The following is a 16,905-nucleotide window of genomic DNA, read 5'->3' on the forward strand; positions in this document are numbered from 1 at the left end:
CTTTATAATGAATTGTTACTTTTACAGCATTTTATGTATATGGCAATTGCATACTTTATTTTGTACAGTACATTTTCAGTTTTGAAAATTAATAGTCGTAGATTGAATGTGTAATCATTGTACTTGGTTATGAAGTTTTAACGACTTATCAAAATGCGAGCATGGTCTCTAAAATCTCATTAACCCTAGGTGGTCCAGTGCAGTAGAATTAATAAATTAAACGAGACTTACCTGGAAAGTTGAAGTTCAATTATTATTCTACTGCTACTGGACCACAGGGTTTAATGCCACCCGGTTACCCCTCCCATATGTATAAGCCATTGTCGCATTTTGCATAATTATGTATGCTCTGAAAGTCTGCTTGGTCATCTGATAAGATCATATGTTCATCTCATTAAACCCTGTGGTCCAGTAGCAGTAGAATAATAATTGAACTTCAACTTCCAGGTAAGTCTCGTTTAATTTATTAATTATACATTGTACCGATCCTAAACGGAGTTGTCCCTCTTTTTAATCAGGACTATTCAATTCTTAGATAAAAGGTGTACTGATGCGCAGTATAGCATGTGGTAAAGGCTTATCACCTACAATGTACTTGTCCTGCAGAAGCGCGACACCCTTTATGGAATGAAAATACATTTTGTGAAAGGGCAATTGCAACTTCTTGGGCCTTTTCGTCTGTCATAATAACCGATCATTCCGACTGGTATGAGGAAAAATAAAATGTTGTGATATGTACAATGAATACCGAAATGGAGAATTTCGTTAAATGAAATTATCTTATTCGTCACTTAATCGCGCTCTTCGGTTTTTATATTAATCATTTGGGTTATTATGTATATGTTACTGCTGTTCCTATAAATAGAATGACACCAATGTTGTGAAAGTCCGAAAATCTATTTATAGAAGCAGTTTTATTTTAACGAAACGGTCATTCGTGTTGCGCTATGGTAATAAATAATGAACTGGAGAATTTTGCAGAAACATATTCAAACAATTAATTGCACTCTATATAAATCTATAGAAAAACAATTAAGTATGCCATTTTTAAGAATTGTTATATCGTAGTATTATCATTTTGAAATTGTCTTTTCAATAGGTCTCCCCGGTTTTCTTTTTTACGGCCCTGATAGCCCTTTTGACTTTTTTACCGTGAATATTTAAATAGACCTAGTTCATAACTTTTAATGTCGTTTTATTTTGACGTTATGCGACAGTTAACAGGTCTAACAGTAATATGCTATAAAACCTATCCGCTGTTCAAGTATCTTAAGGTAACTGTTCTATATTTTGTTTGAAGGCAATCGATTAGATGGTAGTTTGAGTTGAATGTTCAGTTGCCGAATATTATGATATATTAACAACAGAAACTATGGGTTTATTGATAGGAATGTAAACACACTGGTGAGTCAGACGAGGTTTTTGAAGTAATTCATTAAACCATACTAGTAGATTGTCCTCCAAATAAATCAATTAACAATCTTTCTTCATTTTGACAACTAAAGAAAATACCACATGAACTTGAAATTCTATCAAATAACCAATGTTAATGATAATATCTAAAATTATCCTCTATACTGGTATAATATAAATAAACGTATACTATAGAAGGGGTATATTTTGGATACAGGATATTATAGACCTGCATATTTTGGATATTATCGTTAACATTGATAGAATTTTAAGTTCCCGTGGAAAAAACCATTCAATATTCTAATCTCTAGCATGCCTACCAAAATTCATGATGACCAATGCCTTTTGTCTGCCTATAAATAAATGATATACAATTCTGGTAGAAACCAATTAACCATTGAGAAGTTTATAAGAATATCTGGTCATCAGATGTCTACTAGTTCATCTCCACTTGCTGCATTTCTTGCTTGGACGCCCTTTGATGCTTTGCATCAATTCTTTTCTTGTACAAAACATAGAGTGAGATTGTGAGCACCACACTAAATACCGTATTCCTGTATATACAGGATAAGGCGTCTGAATGATAAAATGCTTAAATCTTGCTTTTTACCCAACGGAATGAATTTTAAAAGGTCAAATTCATCTTTTCACATTGATTTATGTATAATTATGAATGAAAAATGTAATAATTGGCAACAAAACGATAATTGACTACTTTATGATCATGATTTCTGCAAGCGTAATGAGGTACTTGTCCAGTCCTGTAATGAGTTGAACCTTAATACATATATACAGTACTAGGCATGCAGGAACAGAAAAGTTATTACATTGCTTGGTAATATTGAGTGAATACTGAATTATACTTCTTAAATTGCTATTATATGTATATATATATATATATATATATATATATATATATATATATATATATATATATATATATATATATATATATATATATATATATATATATATATATATATATATATATATATATACTATATACATATATATATATATATATATATATATATATATATATATACACCTTTTTCAGTTTGTTTTATGATTGTTTTAGTTTTTCCTGATTGCCTAGTAATAAGTGAAGCGGTCTCGCGTTCATGTGCTTGCAGCTCACGTTTAAAACTTTATTTTTAAAGGTATTTTAAGGTAAAACAAAATACAGATCAGTTTGAAGGTCTTGCCTAAAGGGGTGTTGTTTCAAAATATGAGTAGAATCCGTATACTAATAAGGAAGTTATGACCAATTTTTAAGTTTCTGGACAAATTTGACCTTCAAGGTGAAGGTCATTCAAGGGTCAAGGTCAAAAGAATATAGGATAGTTGAAAGGCCTTGTCCAAAGATGTGTTGTGCCTAAAGGCCATTCAGGGGTCAAGGTTAAAAAATACAGGTCCGTATGGAGGTGCTAAGGGATGTTGTGTTCAAATATGAATCAAATCCGTTTACAAATAAGGAAGTTATGGCAAATGTAAAAGTTTTCGGACAGATTGACGGACTGACAGACGGACAGTTCAAAACTAATATGCCTCCCTTTGGGGTATGCACAACGTCTTGCAAAGAAATGCTGCTGTGCAAAAACGTTTTTATTGCTATGGTAGATTGAAAATTATTTTCACCATCTGAATTACATATTAAAACAATACACGCACTGCGCTTGTCTTGCTCACAACAAGGTTATGGTGCTCACAACGAGGATTAAAGCAAAAAAGGGTATATCTTCGTTTCTATGAAGACTGTCAGATAATAATTTACGGGCATCTGTTTTAGGTAAGAATGCACAAAACATCACCAGAATGGACGTTTTCAATATTAAATTAGGTCCAAAGAGAAGTTGTCTCCAGTTTTTCAGCTACCCCGAGTGACTGCGTCGCACGGTATTTCCATCAAATTGTTCACCAACAGGCAATATCTTTACACGTGCATACTCAAAAAACACATCGCTAGCTAACTGCATTTCGATAAATGTCTGCAATCTTCAAAAATAATGAAAAACTCACCTTGTTTATCGTGCCACACGTCAAAGATGGGTGCTCACAACGAGGAACGGAAGTTGCTCACAACATTTTTACCGATGGACATTTTTCACTCGTTGTGAGTTAAACGGGCGTGATGATATAAGCATATCAACATAATCAATGTGTAAAATATTCAGTTAGCAATGATGACAGTAATAAATAAAAAAATCATACCAGTAATGATTGTTATGTCATTGTTTTCTAGATACACTGTCAGAGATTAGGGGGACATTTACCAATCATTAAGACAGAAGAGGAAGAAGTTTATATAGAGGAACAAGTATACGGCAGAGGTGAATTTTTTTAATGTCATATTTTTTCTATTATTCATTTAAATGACCAGGTAAAGTTTAAATATCTTGACCTCCACATTTTCACATACATAAACTAATGGTCAGGGTCACAGGCCGTGAATCAGTTGCTCATTTCAAATAGGAGAAGTTATTAAACTATTCATCTATCCCACAAAATATCTATACTATGGACTTACCAAGAGTTTGCCTACAAGTAAGCATAAGGTAAATCGAGGTAAATCTGAAATAAAGTCCTTAAATAACGCTGCATATGTATGAAATACCCAGATCTGAATAAGAAATAATCACACAAAGTCTTCTCATAATTTTAGCAGTGTTGGCGTTACTTAAAGACCAAACAAAGAAAATTAACATAACTGATCTAAATAGTAAAATGTCTAAATTGTAATAAGAACTGCTTTTTTATAAAAGTGTAAAGCATTTAATCCTTTTAAATGTACCGCGTTCAGCCCTGTTCTTAAGTATCGCTTTTACATTAATTGCTTATTCTCATTCTAATGTATTGTGACCAGTTCTTTTCTTATACATCGCGTTCACATCTGTTCTAATGTATCGTGTTTATTCCCATTCTAATGTATCGTTCTTATGCATTGCGTTTATAGTATTTTTAGAATTTTAGAGTTTATTTTAGGAACATCCTGAAAGACCCACTGTATACAAATAGTGTACATGTTGGAAGCTACTACATAAACGCATCTTGTTAAATAAACCTTGTTGCTTTCTAAGTCTCTATGCTTAAAGTCTAGTTACAAATCTAAGTACTGATAATGATAATAATATTATGTTCCTTTGCATAATTAAATCATACAATGTAAAATGATGAGTGTACACATTGGTCAAACCACACACTAGTGACTTAAAGCTAAATTTTAGCATGCCCTAATAAGTATATTTATAATAATTATACTTAGCAATGATTAATCGAAATACGATACGTTGACGTAATAACTTTTTGTAGTGCGCAGCAGTCACCGGTGCCGACGTGAGTTTATGTAAACGTAAATATTGTTGTAATATAAGAAGCTACTAACATGAATTTTTCCATGTGTATTTGTTATTGATTCTTCTAAGCAGTGTAAGATCTCAAATATATTCTATGCAACAAAGAAAGTCCACGATTTTTTGGATAACCATCAACTATATTTTTCACTATTCTGGATAACAGAAATTGATAGATATACTGAACACCAATAACATAATTACGAACGACATTCTCCAATTCTGCCTGAAAGCAGCACGTCCAATTTTCGTGAAAATTTTGAAACGTGTTTGAATTTGTTATTATTGTGAAGTTACCAAAAGGAAGCAAATTACATATTAGCAATGGCACTTATAAGCCACATTAATTATCACAAGTGGTCAAAATATGCATAAATAGCCTTTACTGCGTTAGTAACGCAGTAGAAATATAGTTGTAAATACTAAAAAATCAGTCATGAATCATCGCATAAAATATGTAAAATATCACTTGAATCTTAAAACGTTTTACTTTTCCTTACATCTTAGTGCATTTTCCTTAAGTTTGACTTTATTGAACTATTTTGACTCATCTGGAGGCATGTAGCTTTATTTTAATTCTCAAAAGCTTTTCCCTATTGGTATACTTTCATAGTTTTCATCCGTTACTTGTTGGCAAATAACTTGAAAGAACCTTTCCTTCTTGTGTTGCAATTTGGCTATTTGAATAATCTTATCTTTTGCATTTGGCAATTTTATCATTTATAGTGATTACTGATTAAGCATTTTGGAAGTCAAAATACTACTTTGTTTACATTTTTCTACTTTTATTACATTATTTCACATTTTGCTCTACTTTCTTCAGGTAACACACATCTAACATGCTCTTAAACTATTTTAAATACATTTGCATTATAAAATTCATTGTTGCCCTTTCTAAAGACATAAAGATATATTAGTTTCTGAGGCATACAATTCCTTTAATTAAAACCCTTGTAATATTTTTTTACATAGATTCTAAAAATCCAGCTATATATAACTTCAGAAATAAATACTGAAACTTGGATAGGAGCATCGCGTGAAGAAATTGGAGGAATATTTCACTGGGAAGACGGTACACCCCTGTCTGATCATTATGTGAAATGGGGAAAAGATGAACCATCGGACAACCTGGATGAGAAGTGCGCAGTGCTGAAATGGAGGGGTACATGGAATTGGCATGATGTTTTTTGTGGTTTAAATATAAGAAGTTTGTGTGAATTTGACTAGTTTGAAGAAAGTCTCAAGTTTAAAAATGTACGTTAACTAAAACGTGTTCTCGAAAATTGATGCAGCCACATTGTTTGTTTCTAGTACCTGTTAGTTCAATATATTCATTGTATGTATTATTTACACTGACAAAAGAAGAAGGAAACATCCGTATCCATGTAAAATCATTACGTTATGGTTGAAATAATTATAGTGCAAGTTCGAGAAGGCGTATAATATAATGGTAATTGTAAGAGTATCTTGATTAATTGTTTATATTTGGTCTCCATTAGATCTTAATAAGACGGATCCATCGTCTCATGAAGTCCAGGTTATGTAAAATACGCTGTTTCGGAATAAGAAACTCTTTTAGTTGGTCCTATTTTAGCCGCCTCAATAAACTGATTGACGATATAATGCAGTAACTCTATTCTTTTACTAATGTTATAACAGGCATAGATCCAGTAATTATGTGTAAGTTTATAGCTCGATTTGAATATAAAGCATTGTAGCCTTTAAAATTTGGGTCATTCCTTACAATAAATAGTCCTTCAGGAAAAACTGAGCACGAGTAAAGTCAAGAGGTACATTAAATGTAATATAAATATCCAGTCCCATCATGATAAACAAGCTTAATGGAGTACACTAAAATACACATAAAATACAAAATATAGACTTAAGAACAAGCTAGACTGGGTGTTAAACTCTCGTCGATCTCTGACACAAAAAAGTTTCGTTCACGCTTCTACAGTTTCCAAAAAATCTAAAGTCATAACACAAGAAATTAAGTACGTAAATGCTAGTTTAACTTTGAATATGACTTCTGGTTCATTTTCAGTGCGCATTTTATACAAAACATTTCTGCATGTTCGGGAAAAATAAAGCAGATGAGAGGTACATGTAGCATCTTTAAAATTTTCGCTTTATTAAATATGTTTGTCCTCGACACATCTGTGTCCGAAGTCATGCACGAGTCACTGGGGTAGTACAACAGCATGCTTGGTAAACGATAGAGCTACGTCTTTCGGGGGTATACGTTAATCGCTCTATCGCAACTTCCCAGTTCCGACTGATTGATACAATTTGGTGAAATGGATCACACATGTTGCACAATCTGTTGTATTAAAGTATCTCTGCCTATATGTATATTCTATGACACAAATAATAATGTAAATATATGTCCAGATTTTTTTGAATACTCACTTTATATAATAGTTCTGACTATATGTTATAGTCCTGTTCAAATATTGGTGATTTATTGATGATAGTGATATGCGCCGGTAAATCTGTCCCTATCACCTTATACATGTACCTGTCTATTTCAACCTACAAAGTACGTACATCATTATATGATTATTTCTTTTTTTATTAAATGCTTTTGAATGAATTACTGATTTATCAGGAAAAATATATTTGATAATTTGACAGTGAAAATTATCAAAATATAACTTCACTCTTTTAAACAGACTTTCCCAATGTGGTACTTCAATTAAATTTTTGCTGACAATTCTGACATTGTCAGGGCTATTTAGAAAAAAGCAAAGCTGAAATTGATAAAGAACTTAAAATTCAAAACCAATGAAAAGAAAAAAAAATCTCCAATTCATTCAAAATACCAATCAACAAAAACCCTTCTTACCAACAACAAACTCAAATGTTTTTTATATAACATAATATTTATGCTTATTAAATAACTACCCATTGTACTTTCAAGCATAATCCATGTACATACATATACCACACTGTCAATTTATAACAGTTAGATACTAGGATTTTAAAATCAGCTTTATAAGAAGCAGCTTCTTTCGGTTCTGATCCTCTTTCATTCACTGCATGTTTATTGTAAAATTTTATTTGTAAATTGTAAATGTGTATACTTGTTTGAAATACAAATAAATTGTAAATCTGTATTCTTGTGTTGAAATAAACTATGCTTTAATTGAATTTAAACATGCCAGTGATCAATCTAAACAACACTGCCCTTTAAGACCAGAGAAAGAGAAAAAACAGTGGTACAGTCCATTACTAAAACTGTTTTGTTATGTACTCGGCAGAATATTGCGTAAACGTGGCCCACGTAACGATTCATTGCATTTACTGCTGTTAAAAAAATTTTTCAAACACTACTACTAGAATTCAGCCTTGACGTCACGCTGGTGGATTCTCTGTTGAAAAACATTTTGATACGTCTACTAATAATACAAAATACAACTAATCTAAATTTGTTGCAATGCATAGCAGTACAAAAATACTCCCGACGTTTTCAATTACAAAAACAGTTTCTTATTTTTTAGTTTGGTTTTAACACAATTTGTGACATACATACGTATAAAATACAATTGCCCGAGCTTTTCAATAACATACATTTACATTATATCGTTTTTTTTATTGTAATTCAATATATGATAGGAGCACAAAGTTTAAAGTCATAATCATTTAAAAAGTTGATTATTCAAAAACTATTCTGAATACAACTAACAAAACTTTACGGTACAGCATCAACTTTTGTATATGTATAATGTGTGTTTCATGGCCGGTGCCAACATTGTCTCATGTAAAACATGTATAGTACAGGGAATTCGCTTTATATACCACCAAATGAGAACGTCACTGCCATTTTTACCGTTAATCGACAGAAACGAATGTCTATGCTAAGAATGTAAATGAACCGATGATGATTAAGTTGATTACTTTCGTTATAAACACTAAAGAAAAAAAACCATAATGAACAAATATTATATATATAATGTTAATTAATATTATCAGCAGTCGTCAGAAGATAACGTACTCAGATCCTAGCATGTAAAATTGGAGACATTGCCTATATTCTTGTTATTGTTCAGTAACATAAAAGCTTCTTTGCAGCATCTAGCCCCTTTTGCCAGGATAATGTTTTGCTCAATAAAATATCGTTTCTGCATAAATAAACGGTAGCGAATGGCGAGTGAAAACAAATGTGTCATTTTTATTAACGTCACACAAGCCGTGTATGTTTGTTTATTTAATGTGAAAAAAAAACATTATCAGAAAATAGGATATAATTTTATAAATAGCAAGTTGTTTTATTATTTATATACTGGTTATTAGAAAATGCCTGTTGTTTGCGTAAATCGACTGTTTATAAAAATAATTTATTAACATGCATATCTTGAAGAATAGGTTACAAATGTATCGTACTAAAAGTAAATTATAAATAAGTGACTTTTTAAAGATACGCTTAAAAAAGGAGATGAATCAAAAATAGGAGATAAAAGGGGGAATAAAAAGGCAATGTTTAAGTTTTTGTAGTATGAAAATTCGCGACGAGTGAAATATAAGAGTTTTCATGCCACAATTTGAAAATCAATCCTGTATTTATAGAAAATTCACTTGAATTTCATGTTTATTATTGAAATTTTTCTTTTGTTTGACATTACAATTTGAAAGACTTTCCCTTTAATTTTGTAATTTGACTGAGTTTAGAAGAATGTAGTCCGAAAAGACACCAGTGAAAAAACGGAAATATGTTTCACTGCAGTATTAAAGTAAAAAAGGAAAATAAACTCATTTTATGTAATCAATATTTTTTCAATATTTCAGAATTTTTATTAAGGATATTTAAGAATATAATGAAAAGGGACACCATTTATTATGTAATTACGTGATTTATTTCATCGAGTGAAATTAAAATAAATATTTCACCAGGTCTCTTTTTATTTATTTTTAATATGCATATTGACGACAGTAGTTACGACACCAGTGAAATACGAGACATATGTTACACTTACTGATAAAAAATTATTCATAAATGTACAATGAATAAAACAATTTTCTATTTAACTTAAAGAATCAAACGTATATGCTTATTTGATAAAAATATTTATGTTCTTAAGAATACGATGAAAAATTTAACAGATAAATGTCATCAGTTTTATATAGCCAATTATTATATTTTTAAAATTATTTTTTAAGTATTGAGTAATGTTCCAAAATACAACTGTTTATTTCTACAACAAAGTTTGTGGTAATCCGACGTACGAGAATTAATATTGGATGTATTTTTTTTCACTACTATATATTCTCGAACAAAAGTATGAAAACATGTAACGAAAAAAATATCAGATGCAAGCTTGCGTTAATTTCTAACCCTACTATTTCATATTAAAAAAAATATTGACCGCCTTCTATTTATTTAAATGGCTTTTGTAATCCACATAAATGACAGTAATATTGACTCATTAAAAAGTAAGAGAAATATTCTTCTATGTGTATTCATCAAATTACTACGAACAATGATTTCAGAAAATAAACCCATATATAAGATAGAGAAATATTATCCGCAGAACGGACGGTACAATGTGTTCCGTCTGAGGTTTAAAATATAGAGACTATCTCTCTCTCTGCATGTAAATTTGTTGCTGAAAAAGTGCCTATTGGTCGACCTCCAGAAAAAGGACATCTAGAATTTCCTTTTTTATTCTGGAACGCATTTTATGTGAGTATTCATGTATTTATGAGAGTAGTGATGTATGCATGAGTGTTGTCATGTATGTATGCGAGTTGTCATGCATGTATGAGTTTTGTCATGTATGTATGAGGGTAGTCATGTGTTTATGAGTGTTGTCATGTATGTATGCGAGTTGTCATGTATGCATGAGTGTTGTCATGCATATATGGGCGAAGTCATGTATGTATGAGAGTAGTCATGTATGTATGAATTTTGTCATGTATGTATGCGAGTTGTCATGTATGTATGCGTGTTATCATATTTGTATGAGAGTTGTCATGTATGTATGAGAGTTGTCATGTATGTTTAAGAGTAGTCATGTATGTATGAGAGTAGTCATGTATGTATGAGAGTAGTCATGTATGTAAGAGAGTAGTCATGTATGTATGAGAGTAGTCATGTATGTATGAGAGTAGTCATGTATGTATGAGAGTAGTCATGTATGTATGAGAGTAGTCATGTATGTATGAGAGTAGTCATGTATGTATGAGAGTAGTCATGTATGTATGAGAGTAGTCATGTATGTAAGAGAGTAGTCATGTATGTATGAGAGTAGTCATGTATGTATGACAGTAGTCATGTATGTATGAGAGTAGTCATGTATGTATGAGAGTAGTCATGTATGTATGAGAGTAGTCATGTATGAATGAGAGTTGTTTTGTATGTATGAGAGTAGTCATGTATGTATGAGAGTAGTCATGTATGAATGAGAGTTGTCATGTATGTATGAGAGTAGTCATGTATGTATGAGAGTAGTCATGTATGTATTAGAGTAGTCATGTATGTAAGAGAGTAGTCATGTATGTATGAGAGTAGTCATGTATGTAAGAGAGTAGACATGTATGTATGAGAGTAGTCATGTATGAATGAGTGTTGTCATGTATGTATTAGAGTAGTCATGTATGTATTAGAGTTATCATGTATGTATGTATGAGATTGGTCATGTATGTATGAGAGTAGTCATGTATGAATGAGTGTTGTCATGTATGTATTAGAGTAGTCATGTATGTAAGAGAGTAGTCATGTATGTATGAGAGTAGTCATGTATATATAAAAGTAGTCATGTATGTAAGAGAGTAGTCATGTATGTAAGAGAGTAGTCATGTATTTATAAGAGTAGTCATGTATGTATGAGAGTAGTCATGTATGTAAGAGAGTAGTCATGTATGTATGTATGTATGTATGTATGAGAGTAGTCATGTATGTATGAGAGTAGTCATATATGTAAGAGAATAGTCATGTATGTATGTATGAGAGTAGTCATGTATGTATGTATGAGTGTTGTCATGTATGAATGAGAGTTGTCATGTATGTATAAGTGTTGTCATGTATGTATTAGAGTAGTCATGTATGTATGAGAGTAGTCATATATGTAAGAGAGTAGTCATGTATGTATTAGAGTAGTTATGTATGTATGAGAGTAGTCATGTATGTAAGAGAGTAGTCATGTATATATGTATGAGTGGTGTCATGTATGTATGAGATTGGTCATGTATGTATGAGTGTTGTCATGTATGTATGTATGTATGTATGTATGTATGTATGTATGTATGTATGTATGTATGAGAGTAGTCATGTATGTATGTATGAGAGTAGCCATGTATGTATGTATGAGTGTTATCATGTATGTATGAGATTGGTCATGTATGTATGAGTGATGTCTTGTACGTATGCGAGTTGTCATGTATGTATATATGAGTGTTGTCATGTATGAATGAGAGTTGTCATGTATGTATGTATGAGTGTTGAGATGTATGTCATGTGAGTGTCATGTATGTATGAGAGTTGTCATGTACGTATGCGAGTAGTCATGTATGAATGAGAGTTGTCATGTATGTATGTATGAGTGTTGGCATGTATGTATGAGAGTTGTCATGTATGTATGTATGAGTGTTGGCATGTATGTATGAGAGTAGTCATGTATGTATGAGAGCTGTCATGTATGTATGAGAGTTGTCATGTATGTATGTATGAGTGTTGGCATGTATGTATGTATGTATGAGTGTTGTCATGTATGTATGTATGAGTGTTGTCATGTATATATGTATGAGTGTTGGCATGTATGTATGTATGAGTGTTGTCATGTATGTATGTATGAGTGTTGGCATGTATGTATGTATGAGTGTTGTCATGTATATATGTATGAGTGTTGGCATGTATGTATGTATGTATGAGTGTTGTCATGTATGTATGTATGAGTGTTGGCATGTACGTATGTATGAGTGTTGTCATGTATGTATGTATGAGTGTTGGCATGTACGTATGTATGAGTGTTGGCATGTACGTATCAGAGTACCGGTGGTATTATAGGAACGCCCCTGGCGGGCGGGGGGTCGGACAGGCAGGCGGTCTGGTGGACGGGCAAGAATGAATTAATGTTTTTAGTTCTCAGGACAAGTTGATATTTGCTGCCCGGAACCATTCATTTTACGTAACTAAAATAAAAAGCTATTCCCTAAAAATAGTTTACTGTTGAATTTTACACGGGTCAACAGCTGAATTTATTTCGGGTAGACAGAAAAAAATATGTTAATGTATTGATATGGTTTTCAAATGCGTAAATATCCCTAAGGTTTTTTTTCTTTTGTCAGTTAAATGTAATAAGGTCAACATAGATTTTCAGAAATTCAATACAGCAAACGTCATCATAAAGTTTACTGATCACCACGAGCAAATGCATGAGTTGTCTACCAAATTACTTTTTGACACATACATGTTAAATTTCTTTAATATAACGGTAGTCAGACACACTCTGGATATGATTATAAACATTGAAACAATGTGTATTTGGCAAGGATTATTATTATTCATCATATTTAATTGTTGATACTATATCACTTAAAACTTTTTATATTTATCTTCACGCAATATTAGATAAGAATATCCAAATGATTCATTTCTTTTGTAAGAGGTTTCTTTTTTTGTCCGTTGTAAAGGTTGCAAATAAGAAATATATAAACTTACTGGCGAAAGATCTTAACCTAAATGGACTCAATGCGATGCTATGAAAAATTGTCAATGTATGTTTTAATAAAAATTGCATTGATATTTACTTCACGATTTATTGATCTTCTGCCATTTAGACGCCAGTATAAGACCGTTAACATTATATTTGCTAAATGAGGTGTTGTGTATTGGTATAGATGTCCGACCACCGATCTGAACGTCTCTGGTTCGATTTCTTACCAACACCACGTTATGTTTTTTTTTTCAATTTTACTTGCAATGATTACTATAGTTTGAAAATCTTTTTACTACACCTGGTTTTAGAATACCTTTTAAGTAGTGTTTTACACAATAATATTTGTTATTTCATTATTGTATATTTCAATCATTATGGTTCTCTTTGTGACATTATGCAATCGTATATGCTTTAGCGCATGTACACGCTATAAAGGCAGTTTGAAAAAGTACCACAGTGATAGTCAAATGCAAGAGTGCCAGGCAATTACACGAATACCACGCAATTTCAGTAGGACTGTTTTCTTTTTATAATAAGTAATCAGTAACGAATGTAACTTTTTGATATCCACATGAAAAAAAATGTCAATTTCGGTAAAAACTATGATTAAAAAACATAATGTGTTATGTCAACACCCAAAAGATCTGTTATAGTAAAAAATTGTTTATCTGACTTTGAAGAAGAAAATTTAGCCCCAGAAGTGCTTTTATTTTTTATTTTGTAAAAGCTTTTGATCTTTTAAGTATTATGTTTTAATTTCCAAAAGTGACTGACCAGTCATTATCCTAAATCATCTTTTGCTTCTGTTAATTTTAGGCAATTTAGTATAGTGATTGAGTATTGTTTATGAAAGTCAAATATTACTTTGTTTACATTTTGCTACTTTTATTACTAATAATGTTTAATCCCCCGCTACTTTTTTAAAGTGATAAGCAGCCGACATGCTCTTAAATCGTTATTTAAACGTTATTGAAACCCGTGCTTGAGGGGAAAATACTCGCTTCTGAGGCATAATGTGCCTTTATCATTCAGAACAAAACAGGAATTAAGGATGGAAGCGTAGCGTGACAAAGTATGTGAGAGTGGTGGATCGAGGGCAGAAAAAAGTAGCGTTTTTTTCTCATTAAAAATTTGTTCTTGAGGCAATTTACAAGTATTTATCCGTATTTTAATAATTATGTAAATTCCATCAGTATTTTTAATGCTTTGATTTCTTTTGCCTCTCATGGGACGTAAAAGCGCGCACTGACTATAGACTGTGTCTCGCAAAATATTGTATGACGTCGCAGAAACACGATGTCTGACAATTACAAACAATATAAATATACTGTTAAAACCAAATCCGAAATATCATCAACAGGTAAAAATTTGTACTTTTGGTTTCTACAAATATCATAATAATAAGCTTATAAATAATGTACTGTTTATTTTTTTATCTATAAAATTACTTTGAATGGACTTTCATACGATATAATGGAACAAACTTGGCCAACAACTCACAGCAATTACTTACTGTTTGTTTAGGTTTTGTAAGTAAAGCCGAAATACCAGATCCGTTCTTTGTATTTCGTGGTCATTTTCCGAGGCAAGCCTTAAAGTTATCTTTGTTTCCCCCTCCGCGACCCATGCTAGTATGGATAGGGTAGGTAGGTCGATAAAATATTTTTAACCAATTTTTTTTTCAATCAAAATTATATGGAGTTCAAGCAAATTGTGAATGTTTAGCATCACTTTAAAGATTTTTTGGGTAGCTGTGATTAGGTAGGTAGCGGAAGGGAAAAAAATATTTTATTTTAGGCCCTAAAAGTGACGAATAGGGCAGATAAGATTCGATTGTGGAAGTCATGGCGCTTCCAGAATGGCGGCTATCACGTGCAAATAACGAAATACGCCGTCGTTTTGTCATGTATGTATGCGAGTTGTCATGAATGTATGCGTGTTATCATATTTGTATGAGAGTTGTCATGTATGTATGGGAGTTGTCATGTATGTTTAAGAGTAGTCATGTATGTATGAGAGTAGTCATGTATGTATGAGAGTAGTCATGTATGTAAGAGAGTAGTCATGTATGTATGAGAGTAGTCATGTATGTATGAGAGTAGTCATGTATGTAAGAGAGTAGACATGTATGTATGAGAGTAGTCATGTATGTATGAGAGTAGTCATGTATGTAAGAGAGTAGTCATGTATGTAAGAGAGTAGACATGTATATATGAGAGTAGTCATGTATGTATAAGAGTAGTAATGTATGTATGAGAGTAGTAATGTATGTAAGAGAGTAGTCATGTATGTATGAGAGTAGTCATGTATGTATGACAGTAGTCATGTATGTATGAGAGTAGTCATGTATGTATGAGAGTAGTCATGTATGTAAGAGAGTAGACATGTATGTATGAGAGTAGTCATGTATGTATAAGGGTAGTCATGTATGTATGAGAGTAGTCATGTATGTATGAGAGTAGTCATGTATGTATGAGAGTAGTCATGTATGTATGAGAGTAGTCATGTATGTATGAGAGTAGTCATGTATGTAAGAGAGTAGTCATGTATGTATGAGAGTAGTCATGTATGTAAGAGAGTAGACATGTATGTATGAGAGTAGTCATGTATGTATAAGAGTAGTCATGTATGAATGAGAGTAGTCATGTATGTATAAGAGTAGTCATGTATGAATGAGAGTTGTTTTGTATGTATGAGAGTAGTCATGTATGTATGAGAGTAGTCATGTATGTATGAGAGTAGTCATGTATGAATGAGAGCTGTCATGTATGTATGAGAGTAGTCATGTATGTATGAGAGTAGTCATGTATGTACTTCCTGTGAAAACAATAAAACAAAGCTTGCAATATGATTATGGATAGTACTGTTTGAAATCATATATTGTATCGGCTCTTCGTTTACTTATAAAATGATGGCACTGTTCCTTCGTTTGTTTATAAAGTGATTGCAACGTCTTTTCGTCTGCGTTTAAAATGGTTTTATTGTTTCTACTATTACTTATAAAATGATTGATGTGTCTCTTCGTTTACTTATAAAATGATTGCATTGTGCCCTCTATGACTTATAAAGTGACTTTATTGTCTCCTACATATAGTTTGCTTATAAAATGAGCGTACTATCTCAGCGTTTGCTTATTTACTCTACTACATGTACTTCCATTTTTTTTCCAGAAAATATTGCGATTTTCTAAGCGCAATTACTCATTTGTCTTATTTTTATTTTCCTCTCATTTTTTGCCCTTTAAGTATTTGTAAATATGTGATTTTTATCTGGTCATTTTTTTCAGAAAATGCTTTTATCGTAGTCACGTAGTATTATAATTTGCACACTTTTATCAAACTGAAACAATTTTAAGGTCAATGTTTAAACGGAAATTGCTGGCTGTTATTGAAGAGAGTTCAGATATACTGGCGGCATTGAGTATAAGTGTCGTAGTGCCCATATTGTTTAAGAATAACTGTCACTAATAGCTTAACTTTATGGTTTAT

This window comes from Ruditapes philippinarum, unplaced genomic scaffold (assembly GCF_026571515.1).
Source record: "Ruditapes philippinarum isolate M1 unplaced genomic scaffold, ASM2657151v2 ctg1362_1_1_1_1, whole genome shotgun sequence".
Lineage (NCBI taxonomy): Eukaryota > Metazoa > Mollusca > Bivalvia > Venerida > Veneridae > Ruditapes > Ruditapes philippinarum.